The sequence below is a fragment of the Spermophilus citellus genome, assembly GCF_964194105.1.
Source record: "Spermophilus citellus genome assembly, chromosome: 2".
NCBI lineage: Eukaryota > Metazoa > Chordata > Mammalia > Rodentia > Sciuridae > Spermophilus > Spermophilus citellus.
The window spans coordinates 234335665-234349058 of NC_138183.1; positions in this window are offsets into that span (position 1 = coordinate 234335665).

The following is a 13394-nucleotide window of genomic DNA, read 5'->3' on the forward strand; positions in this document are numbered from 1 at the left end:
AATTTGCAATCAGTAGACTGAAGTTAAGCATGTTACCCTCCATAATGTAGGTGGGCCTCATCTAATCAGCTAAAAATCTTAAGAGCACAAACTGACATTTCCTGGGGGGGGGGGGATCTGCCTCTGGTCTATAGCAGAAAAACCCACCTGCTAGTTTGCCCTATAGGTTTCATTTTCAAGATGGCAATATCAACTGTCTCTTAAATTTTCAAAATTCTGACTGCCCTATAAATTTCATACTTGCCAATCCCTACAGTCAAGTGAGCTATTTCCTTAACATCTTAAATATAGATTCATAGGTGGATAAATTTATATCTAGAAACCTAGAGAGCCAGAGTAATATGAAGTACAAATTAAAAAGAAAGAAGGAGCAATATGAACTTACTAAGAAAAACAAAAGAGGGATGTGAACACCAAAAGAAAATCCTTATTTGTCCCCACTTGACATTGATATCTGAAGATTTTCTACTACACATCGTCTTCCTGCTGGTAGGGTGTAGCTATCCAGGTATGATGGCTCTTAACCCAGCCCAATTTATACATTCTCAAGATCATCTGAGTAATCTGGATTCCCTAGGACTATTTCAAGTTGCACACTGTCTGTCTGAAATCAGGGTAACTAAGACCCCTGCCTCTATGTCCTGACTCACTTTCTCCAAAGCTGAAGAGCCAACTCCAAATGCTAAGCAAACACTGCCAAACCAGTTCCAGCTTCACCTCCTCCCGCTCTGTCACCCCAAAGGCAAGATGCCATCTTCTATGCTCCAAATCAATCCCAGAGGATGATTTGATCCCTTGCTGTCTGGCCCCAATGGACTGGGCCCGCGTGCCAAGGGGCTAGCCTGACTACAAGAAGATGAAATGCACCGTGGCTTGACTCAGTGGGGGCGGAACAACTCCCAAACAGAGAAATAAAATATCTTATCCAAAAATAGGGTTTACCAGAAGGAAAGACATTTGAAAGAGTAAGAAGGTGAAAGCAAAGAAGGAGAAGGAGGAGAAGGAAAAGGGGAAAGAGGAAGAAGGGGAAAGAGGAAGAAGAGAAGGAGGAAGAGGAAGAAATCAATTACACTGGTGGTTTCTGGAAATGTGAACCCTGTAGTTCCACAAAACTTTCACAGATTTCACCGTGAATATGAAGAAGTCCATGTTCAATCTATCTTCAAAAAAAATATATTGTCTTACAAAATGTCAATGTAGGTTAGGATTACTCTCGATGCAAGTAGCTGACCTACACTGTTCTAAAATAATGAGGAAATGGTGTTTGCATGGTGTAAGATGCGCTTCAGGATTTCTTAAGTCCATGCTATGAAAAGGCTTGCTTTCCTCCCTCTGCTCCACCAACCCCAGCCTTAATGTAGGTTTCAAGTTCAGATATGTAGCAAGCTGCTCATTAGATTCAAGCACAGCATTGTCCAGAGAAAGGATTCAGACCAAGGCTTGACAGAAAATCTCTGGAAACTCCATCTCCTTTCTCAGTGGGCAGAATGAGGCACCTGGCTATTTCCAACCAATCACTGGCCAGAGAAAGGATATTATCCTCAGCAAAGGAGCTAGTGCCAGCCGTCCATGAGGCATACGGCCACATGGGGAAAGGATAAGCTCTGTTAGGAGAGAGAGTACAAATGGAGAAAACTGAGCTGTGTTAACTCCGTGTCTTAATGCTGGTTGACTGGCTAAAGCCAAATGTTTTATCATTGAATTCTCAACACCTAGTTAGTTTCTGGAACATAGTAGGTAAACAATAAATGCTTGTTGAATGAACTATTATTTTATTATAATTTTACGTAATTTATATGTATAAATTATATGAATATATGTATATAATTATATAATTTATGCATTATATGTATAAATTATATATGTATTATTTTATTGTACAAGTGAATATATAACATTCACATATAATTATATATAAATATGACACTATTTAGATATAATTTATATATATATATACACACACACACATGCACACACTTAATATTGATAAGATCTCTTGAGATTATGATGAGTATTGGTCAAGATGACATAGGCAAAATATCTACATTGTCTCAATTAACTGTAGCTATTATTATGCTTATAGCTCTGCCTTAGTTCGCTCTTGCTGCTACAACAAAATACTTTAGGGTGTGTAATTCATAAATAATAGAAATCTATTTCTCACAGTTCTGGATGTGAATTCCAAGATGGGAATTCCAAGATCAAGGCACCAAGCCCTCCAGTGTCTGTTGAGGGCTTGTGCCTTCTTGCTGGGTCCTCACATAACAGAAGGGACAAAGGATACCAATAGCTCCCTCATGACAGTTCCCTCTTTAATAAGGTTGTGAACTCCATTTATGAGGGTTCCACCCTCATTGCCTGAATCACCTCCTACAAGCCCCACCTCTTGATGCTGTCACACCAGTGATGAAGCTTCACCACGGATTTTGGAGAGGACACAAACTGTTTCAGTCGACTTTTCTGCTGCTGTGACTTAAAGACCTGACCAAAATTTCTGTAGAGGAGGAAAAGTTTATTTAGGGGATCACAATTTCAGAGGTCTCAATCCCTAGACAGAAGATGCCATTCCTCCAGGCTCAAAATGAGGCAGAACATCATGGTGGAAGAGTTTGGCAGAGGGAAGCGGCTCACGTGATGATCAGGAAGCAGAGTGAGAAAGAGTCCACCCTCCAGATACAAAATATATACCCAAAGCCATGCCCCCAATGAACCACTTCCTCCAGCCACACCCCACCTGCCCTCAATTCCCACCCAGTTAATCCCATCAGGGATCAATTCACTGATTAGATTCAGGCTTATTCCAATCATTTCTCCTCCTAACTTTACAGCATCTCACACATGAGCTTTTGGGTGCACCACATCTAAACCATAATTCAAACGTTCAAACCATAGCTGAAGCTTATTGCGTACAGGAGCAATGACACACATGTGTATTAGTTCATGTGATGCTTACCCGTGTGGTAGCAAAAATCATGCTCATTTTTCAGATCAGGTGATTAAGCCCTAAAGGGAGTGGTGGGTAACCAGAATTATACAGCTGGATGGCAACAAAAGGGAGGATTCATACTTGTGCTCAGGCAGCTCCATAACAAACCATGTCCGGGCTCAGTGACTTAGAACAATATTTACTCTTATGCTCATGAAACTGCAGGTTGGTTGTCATTCATCTGGATTGGTCATTCTCAGCTGAATGACTTTATTTCAGGCTGCAGATTGCAGTCTTCTAACCTTATCTGGATCTCAGGTTACCTGCGGCACGCCCTTCCTATAGTGGATAGCCAATGCACAAGGGAGCAGGCTCAACCATGCAAGCGTATTTTGCGAGCCTGTATTCCCATCACTTCTGCTCACATCCCCAAACGGGTCACATGACTAAGCCCTATATCAGTGTGGAAGCATACTACTACTCTACAGTGGAATGAGGGGAGGATATTCATGGAGCAATGTTTCACACTACACTCGAGGTCTCACTAACTCCAGAATGGGAGCTCTTGCATATCATCCTATACTCCACTTTACTGCACTAAGACTAACCAAAAAAAAAAAAAAAACATAATTAAATCTCATCCTTAATCTGTATGCGATTTGCGACTACTACTCTCACCTATTGTCTGTGATTACCTGGCTCAGCTCTTCAAAACAGCTGAGAACACAGCTGGAGGGCAAATGTCAAGTTGGTAGCCCATCATTCCACGCTCATCTCGGGCCAGGCTACGCAGCCACAGTAAGCAACCTGCTGGGTGTACAAATTCACCATGCGCCGCTCTGTTAAAACTTTAATGGGCACAACATGGTAACTCAATTAATAGTGAAGATGACACACGGGCAAGTGTCCCCAGAATTGCAACTGAGTATGTTTTCCCTAATATCTTTTTAAATCACAAACTGACCAAGCCCAAAGTGGGCCATGCCCTTTCACAAGATGTATTTAGTCTGTCTCTTCTTACCCCATTAGCTCCCATCGCCAGGATCCCACAGCTCTGTCACCAGCTCTACGCCTCTCTCTTCTCCCAGCAGCAGTGCAGTTTCCCCCCAAAGGAGCTAACTGAAAACACAAATCAGGCTGTTTGGCAGGATTTTGTGTTGTTGGTAGATTTTTTTAATTTTGTTTTTTCCCCCATGAATCAGAAATTTGCTGACTTCATTCCTCCTTCCTCACAGTGGTCCCGATTTAGAAAGCACAGACCCAGAAACCAGCCCCAAAGACTGCCTGAATTGTCACCTAAAGAAACGCGTGAGCATGGAGTCAAAGCATCCAACGCTTGCCCTGAAACGGCTTTAGGCACCTGGGCTTCCAAGGTGTCCTGGAACCCAGCTGTCCCACGACACTTGCCATTTTCAGCCCAGATTTAGAACTTGCCTGGCTCACAGCCGCTGAAAGTCAAAGGATGACTAATTTTGCCCATAGGCAATTGGCTTGCCAATCTATGACCTTCAGAAAACAAAATTTATATTACATGCAATGTGCAATCCAGAAAAGGCTCATGATTGGAAGTGGTCATGCTGCTCTTCACATTGGTTTTTGTTCCAATCCTTTGAAGCTGCAGTCCAGATGGGGAGGGAAGACCCTCTGTATCAAAGACATGTTTTTCAAAGTTAAAGCAGACCATGACACCAGGAGAGAGAAAACAGATGACTTGTGATTTCTCCCAGAAAGGCACTTACCATCTTGTCTCTTGGGACTGAATTCAGATGATCATTGACAGAATAGCCAACGATGGAGGGAAGCGAGCTTGTGAAAGCACCAGAGGACCGCCCATGCTCAATCCTGATAATTCTTATTTCTGCCCCCACCCCTCGCCAGTACAGGTAGAACACACTGGTCATAGCAGACTGAATTGTCTTTAAGCCAGACTTGTGTATCCTCATCCTAGAGTTAATGTCGAAGTCCACATTTCCTACGCAGAGCCTAGTGTTAAACAGGTGAGACATCTGGTGGCACATCTCCAGAAAAGATTTAGCTGGATCCATGTGGTCATCATTCAGCCCACTGAGAGCACCAAGATCTAAGGTTTCAGGCAGAAGCCCACTAAATGATTCATGTTGATTGTGAATTTACCCTTGACAGCGTCTCCCATGAAGGTCAGTTGGCTAAGCTCAGACTGATGAAGCAGGTGATTTTATGCTCCTCCCATGGTTTCACCATAGTCTTCTAGTCATAGTCTGGAAATAGGCTTGCTTTCTTCTTTGAATCCACTTTCAGCTCTGACTCCAAGAGAGAAGACATCCATTGGAATAAAGAAGCCAATGTGGCTATCCACAAATATGGGCACTAGCTTATCATCCTTCCAGACTGGAAAGGTATATGCCTTGTCACTTCCATTACTGTCTTCTAAAATCTTCTATCTCCAATAAGAAAAGAGAGTTCTTCTAGTACTATACAAACATCTCAGAAGGCCCACTAATGATAATCTTGCAAGGAGTTCTGAATGCAGGCACTAGCATTTCCAATATCTTTTCCTTTCCTAGTCTCCTAATTCCAATATCTTTACCTTTTTTTTCTATAAATAAGCTATCTCAGAAGTTCACCCAAAATATGAATAGTGATCTCAAAGAGAATTACCTCCACATTTTTTGACACCCATCGTCTGACTTCTTCACGTTCTTTGTGTAAACCCATAATCCACCTGTCAATTAACCCATAATTCTAGTATCCATTAACACTAGACCAAGACCATACATCTCACTGAATTATTTGGATACTGGTTTGAGCTTATCTTGGCTCCAAGAAAGCCTCCTATAGCCTCCTTTCTGTGGAGCAAGTTCACTGTGCACTGGTAACCAACTCGTGTGGGTCTGCCGAGACAAAACACACTCATATGCAACAAGTGACATGAAGCAGGTTTGTCATAGATGAAGATGCAGCAAGAGATGAAGGAAGCCTAGGATCCATTCATTGTGAGTAGATCCTTCCAGGCTACAGAAAGCTGCACCAGCCAGATGAAATGTCAACTGTGGATGCCACACCTGCACCACAGCTGAGGGATCCTGACACCTGTATCAGCACATGACTCACTACCAAAGCTTTGAAGGACATTCTGTTTCCAAGAGGAGGAGGAGCTTCCCAGATTGGCCCTGGCTTGGTTCCATGAGGCCTTCATCACAGATTTCTGGCACTTATTCATAGGATCTTGGTCTAGCTGAATTCTGGCCTCCACTAATGAAGGCTGGTAGAGTCTGTTTTTCTGAGAGGGGTTTTTCCTGGGGCTCATTGCTGCTTTCTCCAGCTAAGGATCTTGACCTAAGGCTCTGTTTTCCTCCCGCTTTGTGGTATCATTCTACCTTCCATACTTGAGATCTTTACAAGATGGTGACCCCCTTCCAATATGCTTTCCAGGTATCTGAGGTAAAGCCTCTGGGACGTCTCTATTCCGACTGCTTTCTGAGCAGCCTTAAGGCAAGGGGATTTGTGGGTTTCAATACAAAGATTTCTAGCTCTATTTCCTGTTCATCTTAATATCCCAGTCCAAGCTCTCCAGCAATCTTTTACATTGATGTAAGAAAGTAATTCATACCTAGTCACAAAAACTCAGAAAAATAATTAGATTCTGCTACTACTGCAACAAAAAACTTCCACATCCCCCTAGACAAGTATGGCTTTCACTGTCCATGGCTGGCAGAATCCCTGAGGTAAGGTCTCGGGAGGAGGAGCTGTGGAGTGGCAACAGCCATTGAACCCTGGGGGCTCTACCTCTGGTTTCCAGTACTGCAGCCCCAGGTTCCTCCCACAGCCTACCCTGCCTGCAGCCCAAGGCCTGCACTTATCCAACTGAAAGTTCAGGTTCTATTTGGCCAGTTCTTAAACAGGAGGCCAATTTAGCGACTTGCAGCCACTGGTCATGTTCTAGCCCTGTGGGTTAGTAGCACAAGATAGCAGTTCTGTTTCAAGACTATTCTTACAGTACATTAATGAAAAATGGAACATTCTAGAAAGCCAGAGACTTCTTTCTTAATAAAGTATCCAAAGAGCTCTAGTGCCATGTTTTCAAACCTCAACATACCTGAGAATCACCTGGAGGGCTATTCAAATTTGAGCCACTGAGCCCTGCTCCCAGAGATTCTGATTCAGTAGATGGAGGGTAGAAAATAGACTACATTTCCAACAAGTACCCAGGTGAAGCTGATGCTGGTACTGTTACTGTCGAGAGGTGCTGGGCTCATCGTCTCTGTTCAGCAAAGAACTGAAGAACGGGACACAGATAGCAAGCAAGCAGCAGGTTTATTCCAAAGGTGACAAAGATACAGAGATAGATTACTCTGAAGAGAAGGGGCCCCAGAGCCGGGAATCTGGTGGGGGAATTTTGGCTTGTTCTTTTTATGGACTCTGGAATTTCCTCCTTTTCTTATCTCCTCCCCTGTTCACGTGCTCCTCACTGTTATTGATTGGTGCCCCCTTGCATCTGTTTAATTCTATTGGGTCCCCTGTTTAGGAGCTTGAGTACAGAAGTGTCTGTCTGATTGGGTCCCAGCTTGAGTCCAGGAGCACTTTCATCAACCAGGAAGGTGACCTCATCGGAAGACCCTCTCCATGTTTTGATCTGGCCCTGCTCCCGACCTCCTCACTCGCCATCTTGCCCTAGCCGCCTACATCCTTCTATATCTCCCGCAATACCACAAGGTCCACACACCACTGCTCCGATTTCAGGCAGTTCAGGAGGCAGGATGGATAAAGAGCTCAGGATGAAAAAGCTTGGCACCATCTTCCTCTTCCTTCAACCAAAACAACATTTTTTTAAAATTTTTGCATTCTGCATATCTGGCTTCAGTGAGAGATTTCTTGTGGCTTAAGATTTCTGTGATAAAAATGGTTTGAAAACTTCTCCATATAGGGTCAAGCTTTGGGATTGTGCAAATCAAGACAGAGAAAGGGTAACTTACAGGTAGGAAAGCATCCATTCTTTCAGCAAAAGCTGAAGGGTTAATGAAAGCTGAAACTTGTGTTTCTTGCTGGGGTAAAAGCCAGAGACCTACTAATAAAGTTAATATTCAGATTGGTAAGTATACAAAAAAGTGAGTGAAGAACTGGTAGTGACCTTGACTTAATCTTTCCACAAGGTATACATGTATCAAAATATCACCTTGAACCCCACCAGACATACACACAGTCATCCCTCAGCATCCATGAATTGTTGGTTCTAGGACCCCTGAGGATGTCAAAATCCTCAGATTCTCAAGTCCCTTTTATAAAATAGTATTTTCATATTTTCCAAAACACTTTAAATCCTCTCTAGATTACTTAAAAATACCTAAGATGAGAAAATACTATGGAAATAGTAGTTATTCTATCTCCTTTAGGAAGTAATGACAAGGAAAAAGTCTGTTCCTGTTCAGTACAATTTTTTTAAATATTTTCAATCCTTGGCTGATTGAATTCATGGACAGGAACCCTAAGGATATGAAGGGTTGACTGTATGATTATTATTTCCCAAATAAATAACAAATGAGTGCAACTAATATTGCATAGCTGCTATGATGGGCCTCCTTATGCAAAACAAAAACAGCTCACATTGGCTCAGGTACCATCCTCCCTCCTCCCACTCCAGGAAAGACCTTGCTAATCAGAATACTCCTAACAGGTTCCAGATGTGAGCTCTGAATTCACCTCAACACATTTCTTAAGACTGAGCCATATGTAATTTATTAAAGTTAGTATTAAAATAAGATTAAGTCAAGGTCACTACCAGTTCATCATCATGCTGTATCACTGATACAAGTTCTGGTGGGAATATTTTTGCAACTCTCTCTATGTAGGTTTAGGAAATAACCAATAAAGGAGATCACATCTGACAGTGTCTCAAAAGATGGATGCATGATAGACAGGTGTTGAGGAGGGTACATAAAGGAGGTGGTGGTGATGGGGTATTCCCGTAGATGAAAAAGAATGGGACTCGTTAAGAGGATTATGAAGTAGATGGTCAGCAATGGTTGACCACGCCTTCATGGATCAGATATGTGAAAGCACAGAAACTTCATTAAAAGTGCCTACAAGTCCAGGCAAGATCGAAAAATATTTTTTTAAAAACCGACTAGATGTTTACGGATTAGAGAGAAGGAGCAGAGAAGTTGAAAAATTGGGCAAGAAAGGAAAAATCAGAATGAGCAAATCCTCAGAGGAAACCTGAGGCTAACTCTCTTCCAACATTGCCTTGAGATCTGATTCCCCACTCCCAATAGCAAGGCAAGGATGGAACCCGGAGGGCCCAGACAGGGTCACCCTGCACTGCCAGGAAGAGGAAATGCAGACACCACGCCTGAGGGAGACGAAGGTACAAGCATGCCCAGAATGGCTTGGGATGGCCAGGTCAAGAAATTAGGGAAGTCAAGAACAAAAACTATCATCTTTGAACTAGCAAAAGTGCGGTGACTTGGAAGAATTTTAGGAAAAAAAAAAATCGCATTTCCATTCAATTTTCACTACCCTCATAAACGGTCTGGCAGGGAAGATCAGGGTTTTATAAAGAACTGGGAAGAACAGAAGCATGGGCTCCGTGTTAAGATTGTGACTACTAAGGGTTGGCTGTGGAATGTCCCCCAAGGCCCATGTGTTAAAGGCTTGGTGTCCAATGTGACAATATTGGGAGGTGATGGAACGGGTAAGAGGTGGCACCTAGTGGGAGACCTTGGCATCACGGGGCTTGCCCTAGAAGGACTGAGGGAACCCAGCCCCCTCCTCACTCCCTTTTGCTTCCCAGCCCTGAGGTGAGCAGCTCTGCTCCACTATGTGCTCCCACCATGATGGGCTGCTTCACCACAGGCCTGAAAGCCATGGGCCAACCAATCACGGACTGCAACCTCCAACACTGTGAGCCCAAACCAACCATTTTTTTCTTATAAGTTGATTATTCCAGGTATTTGTTATAGTATTAGAAAACTGACTGACACAGTGACTAACCCTTAAGAAAATCATTTACCCAACCACTGGTGAAGAAAAAAAAGGAACATTTTTCTGTGTTGACACATAGTAACCAAAATGTGCCAGGTAGCATGATAAATGCTTTACCTGCATCATCTCCTACAGTTCAGTCCCTCTAATACCTACGTGATGTGTTCATTTTGCATCTGAAGAAATGTAAGGAATAGAAGTTAAAGCACTTCAGAAGCTCCTGGTGTCAGCTGGGATTTGAACCCAACCAGGTTAGTTCCGGGACTCAGATTCCCATCTGCTCTTCTCTGTACAATTTTTTGAGAGCATTTCTGACCCCATAGAAACACTTGCCCACTTTTTACTGAACAGACTGTTCTACTTTTTCCCAGCTCTCCCTCATGGCCCATGAGCCTCTCTCTGGCAGGCCTTTAGCAGCATCCTTGGGCTCAGTCAGTGAGTGGAACCTTGCTCTGCGTTTCTCTCTGGTCCATGGTACTTGGATTTTCCTCTCCCAGTGTCCTCACTCTATTTGGTGACAAGCAGCCACCTTGAGGTTTTCCTCAACTATGAGGTTGAAGCAAGGAAGAGAGGAAAGGGTGTGGGCTTTGAAGCTAATGAGAAGTGGATCAAACCCCAGCTCCTCCTCTTCGCTGTATTAACTTGGGCAAATTACGTAACCTATGAGTTTGATTTACCTCATGGGAGAATCGAGATCATGCCATCAGGAAATTGTGAATATTTTCATGAAATAAAATTACATTAGGTTCTAACACATGGCAGTCGCCAAATAGATGACAGAAACTGTAAATGGTTATATTGACTTCAGGTAAATTAAAGGCAGCTTCGTTTCAGTCTATCATTATCTCTACTTCTGACAACCAAGGTGGCAACATTTCCTTACAACATAAACTTACAGGGAAACTAACTGCCCCATTTAAGAAAAAAAAAGTTTTTTACAAGTATATGTTTACAACTAGAACATTCCCTTAAATATACTTGTAGTCATCAAAATAGATCCCAAAAGACTTTGCTTCCCAACAGTTTAATTTGAGTTACCATAAGACATTAAAAATAATAAAAATAGTTGTCTTGAAATGGCTGACAAGTTCGTATTAAATTAGATCCCAACCTTTCTTCCAATTAATCTCACTGAGTTTTTTTTAAGAGAGGGAGAGAGATTTTTAATATTTATTTTTCAGTTTTCGGTGGACACAACATCTTATTTTTATATGGTGCTGAAGATCGAACCTAGCGCCCTGTACATGTCAGGTGAGCATGTTACCTCTTGAGCCACATCCCCAGCCCCTAAGTGGAGTTTTATTGCATTTGCATTTCATACATGGGAGTAAAAAGGACACAGAAATCTCAAATCCAGATGTTGTTAGAGAACCATAGCAAAAGCTGTTATACAGATTAACTAGAGGATAAAAGAACTTCTAAAGAAGACGGAAAACAATTATCTGTGAACAGAAAGTACATCACCATCTAAGAATATATATATATATATATACAGCAAGGAGAGTCTCATGAGTGACAAGACTTCATTATATTATTTCTCTATGTAGAGGTGATTCAAGTTTTCCATAACAAAAGTAATTTTTAAAAAAAAGAAGAAGAACCACCGCCGCCATTTAGGGGCTGTGACACATGTCTATAATCCCAGTGACTCAGGAGGCTGAGGCAGGAGGATCACCAGTTTGAGGCCAGCCTGGGCAACTTAGCGAGACCCTGTCTCAAAATAGAAACTAAAAAGAGTTGAGGATATAACTCAGTGGTAAAGTGTCTCCATGCTCAGTCCCTAGTACTGAGAGAGACCAAAAATATCATTATCATCATCATGTGTTAAACTGAGAAATTTACTGAGAATATTGGGGGGGGGGCGGGGTAGAGCTTTGTAGTTACACATAGTATCTGGGTTCACCCCCCAAACTCATACATGCACAGAATTCAATTTCAGTCCATTCTGTTTCGGATCCCCCCTTACCCTCCTTTCTTTCCTCCGCTTCCTCATTCTCCTTCCTCTTACTCTACTAGACTTCCTTTCATTCATCTATTTACATGTGATTGGTCCTTTCTACTTATAAAGGTGAGATTCCCTGTGGTATGTTTATGTAGGTGCATAACAATTTTTCAAGAGTTCATTCTGCATTGCCTCCCTTTCCCATACCTCCACTCTGCCTCTTAGTCTCCTTCTTCTACATCACTGGTCTACCCTACATCTTTTGATATCCTATCCTTCCATCCCCCTTTATTTTACTCTGGCTTCTGCATATAAAACATTCAACCTTTGAGTTTCTGAGCTTGACTTATTTCACTTGGCATGATATTCTCTATTTCCATCCATTTACCAGCAAATGCATAATTAAATTCTTCTTTATGGCTGAGTAGAACTCCATTGCACATATATGCCACAATTTCTTAATCCATTCATCTACTTATGAACATCTGGGTTGATTCCATAATTTAGCTACTGTGAAATAGTGCTGCTATAAACATTGAGGTGGTTGTATCACCATAGCATACTGATTTTAGATCCTTTGGAGAAATACTAAGGAGTGGGATAGTTGGGTCATATGGGGTTTGCATTCCTAATTTTTTGAGAAATTTCCATACCACTTTCCAGAGTGGTTACACAAGTATATGTTGCACAAGTATCTGCATTCCCACCAACAGTGTACAAGTGTAGCTCTTTTCCCCACAACTTCACCGTTTATTATTGTTTGTATTCATGATCACTGCCATTCTGACTGAAGTGAAATGAAATCTTAGTTTTTATTTGCATTTCTCTGATAGAGATGTTGAACATTTTTTTTCATGTATCTGTTAGCCATTTGTGATTCTTCTTTTGGAAAGCTTCTTCCGTTCTTTTACCCATATTGTTGGATCATTTGTTTCTTTGGTGTTAAGTTTTTTGAGTTCTTTATATATTCTGGATGTTAGTCCCCTATCAGAGGAGTAGCTGGCCAAGATTTTCTCCCTTTCCATAGGCTCTCTCTTCATACTCTTGTTTCCTTTGCTGTGCAGAAGCTTTTTAGTTTGATGACATCCTACTTGTTGGTTTTATTTATTGTGTTTGGGGAGTCTTGTGAATAAAATGCTATATTTTTTCTAGCAGTTGCAAGGTTCGTGTTCTAATTCCCAAGTCTTTGATCCATTTTGATTTGAGTTTTGTTCAGGGTGAGAGAGAGCCATATGTAGAAAAATGAAATTAGATCCCTATCTAGTTTTCCTAGTGCCATTTGTTAAAGAGGCTGCCTTTCTCCAAAGTATATTTTTGGCACCTTTGTCAAGTATCAGATAGTTGTGGGTATGTGGATTTGTTTCTCTGTCTTCCATTCTGTTCCACTGGTCTTCATGTAGGTTTTGATGCCAATGTCATGCTGTTTTTGTTACTACACCTCTGTAGTATAATTTCAGATAAGGTATTGTGGTGCCTCCTGCTTAGCTTTTGTTTAGTATTACTTTGGTTATTCTGGGTTTCTTATTCTTCCAAATGAATTTTAAAATTATTTTTTCTAATTCTGTGAAG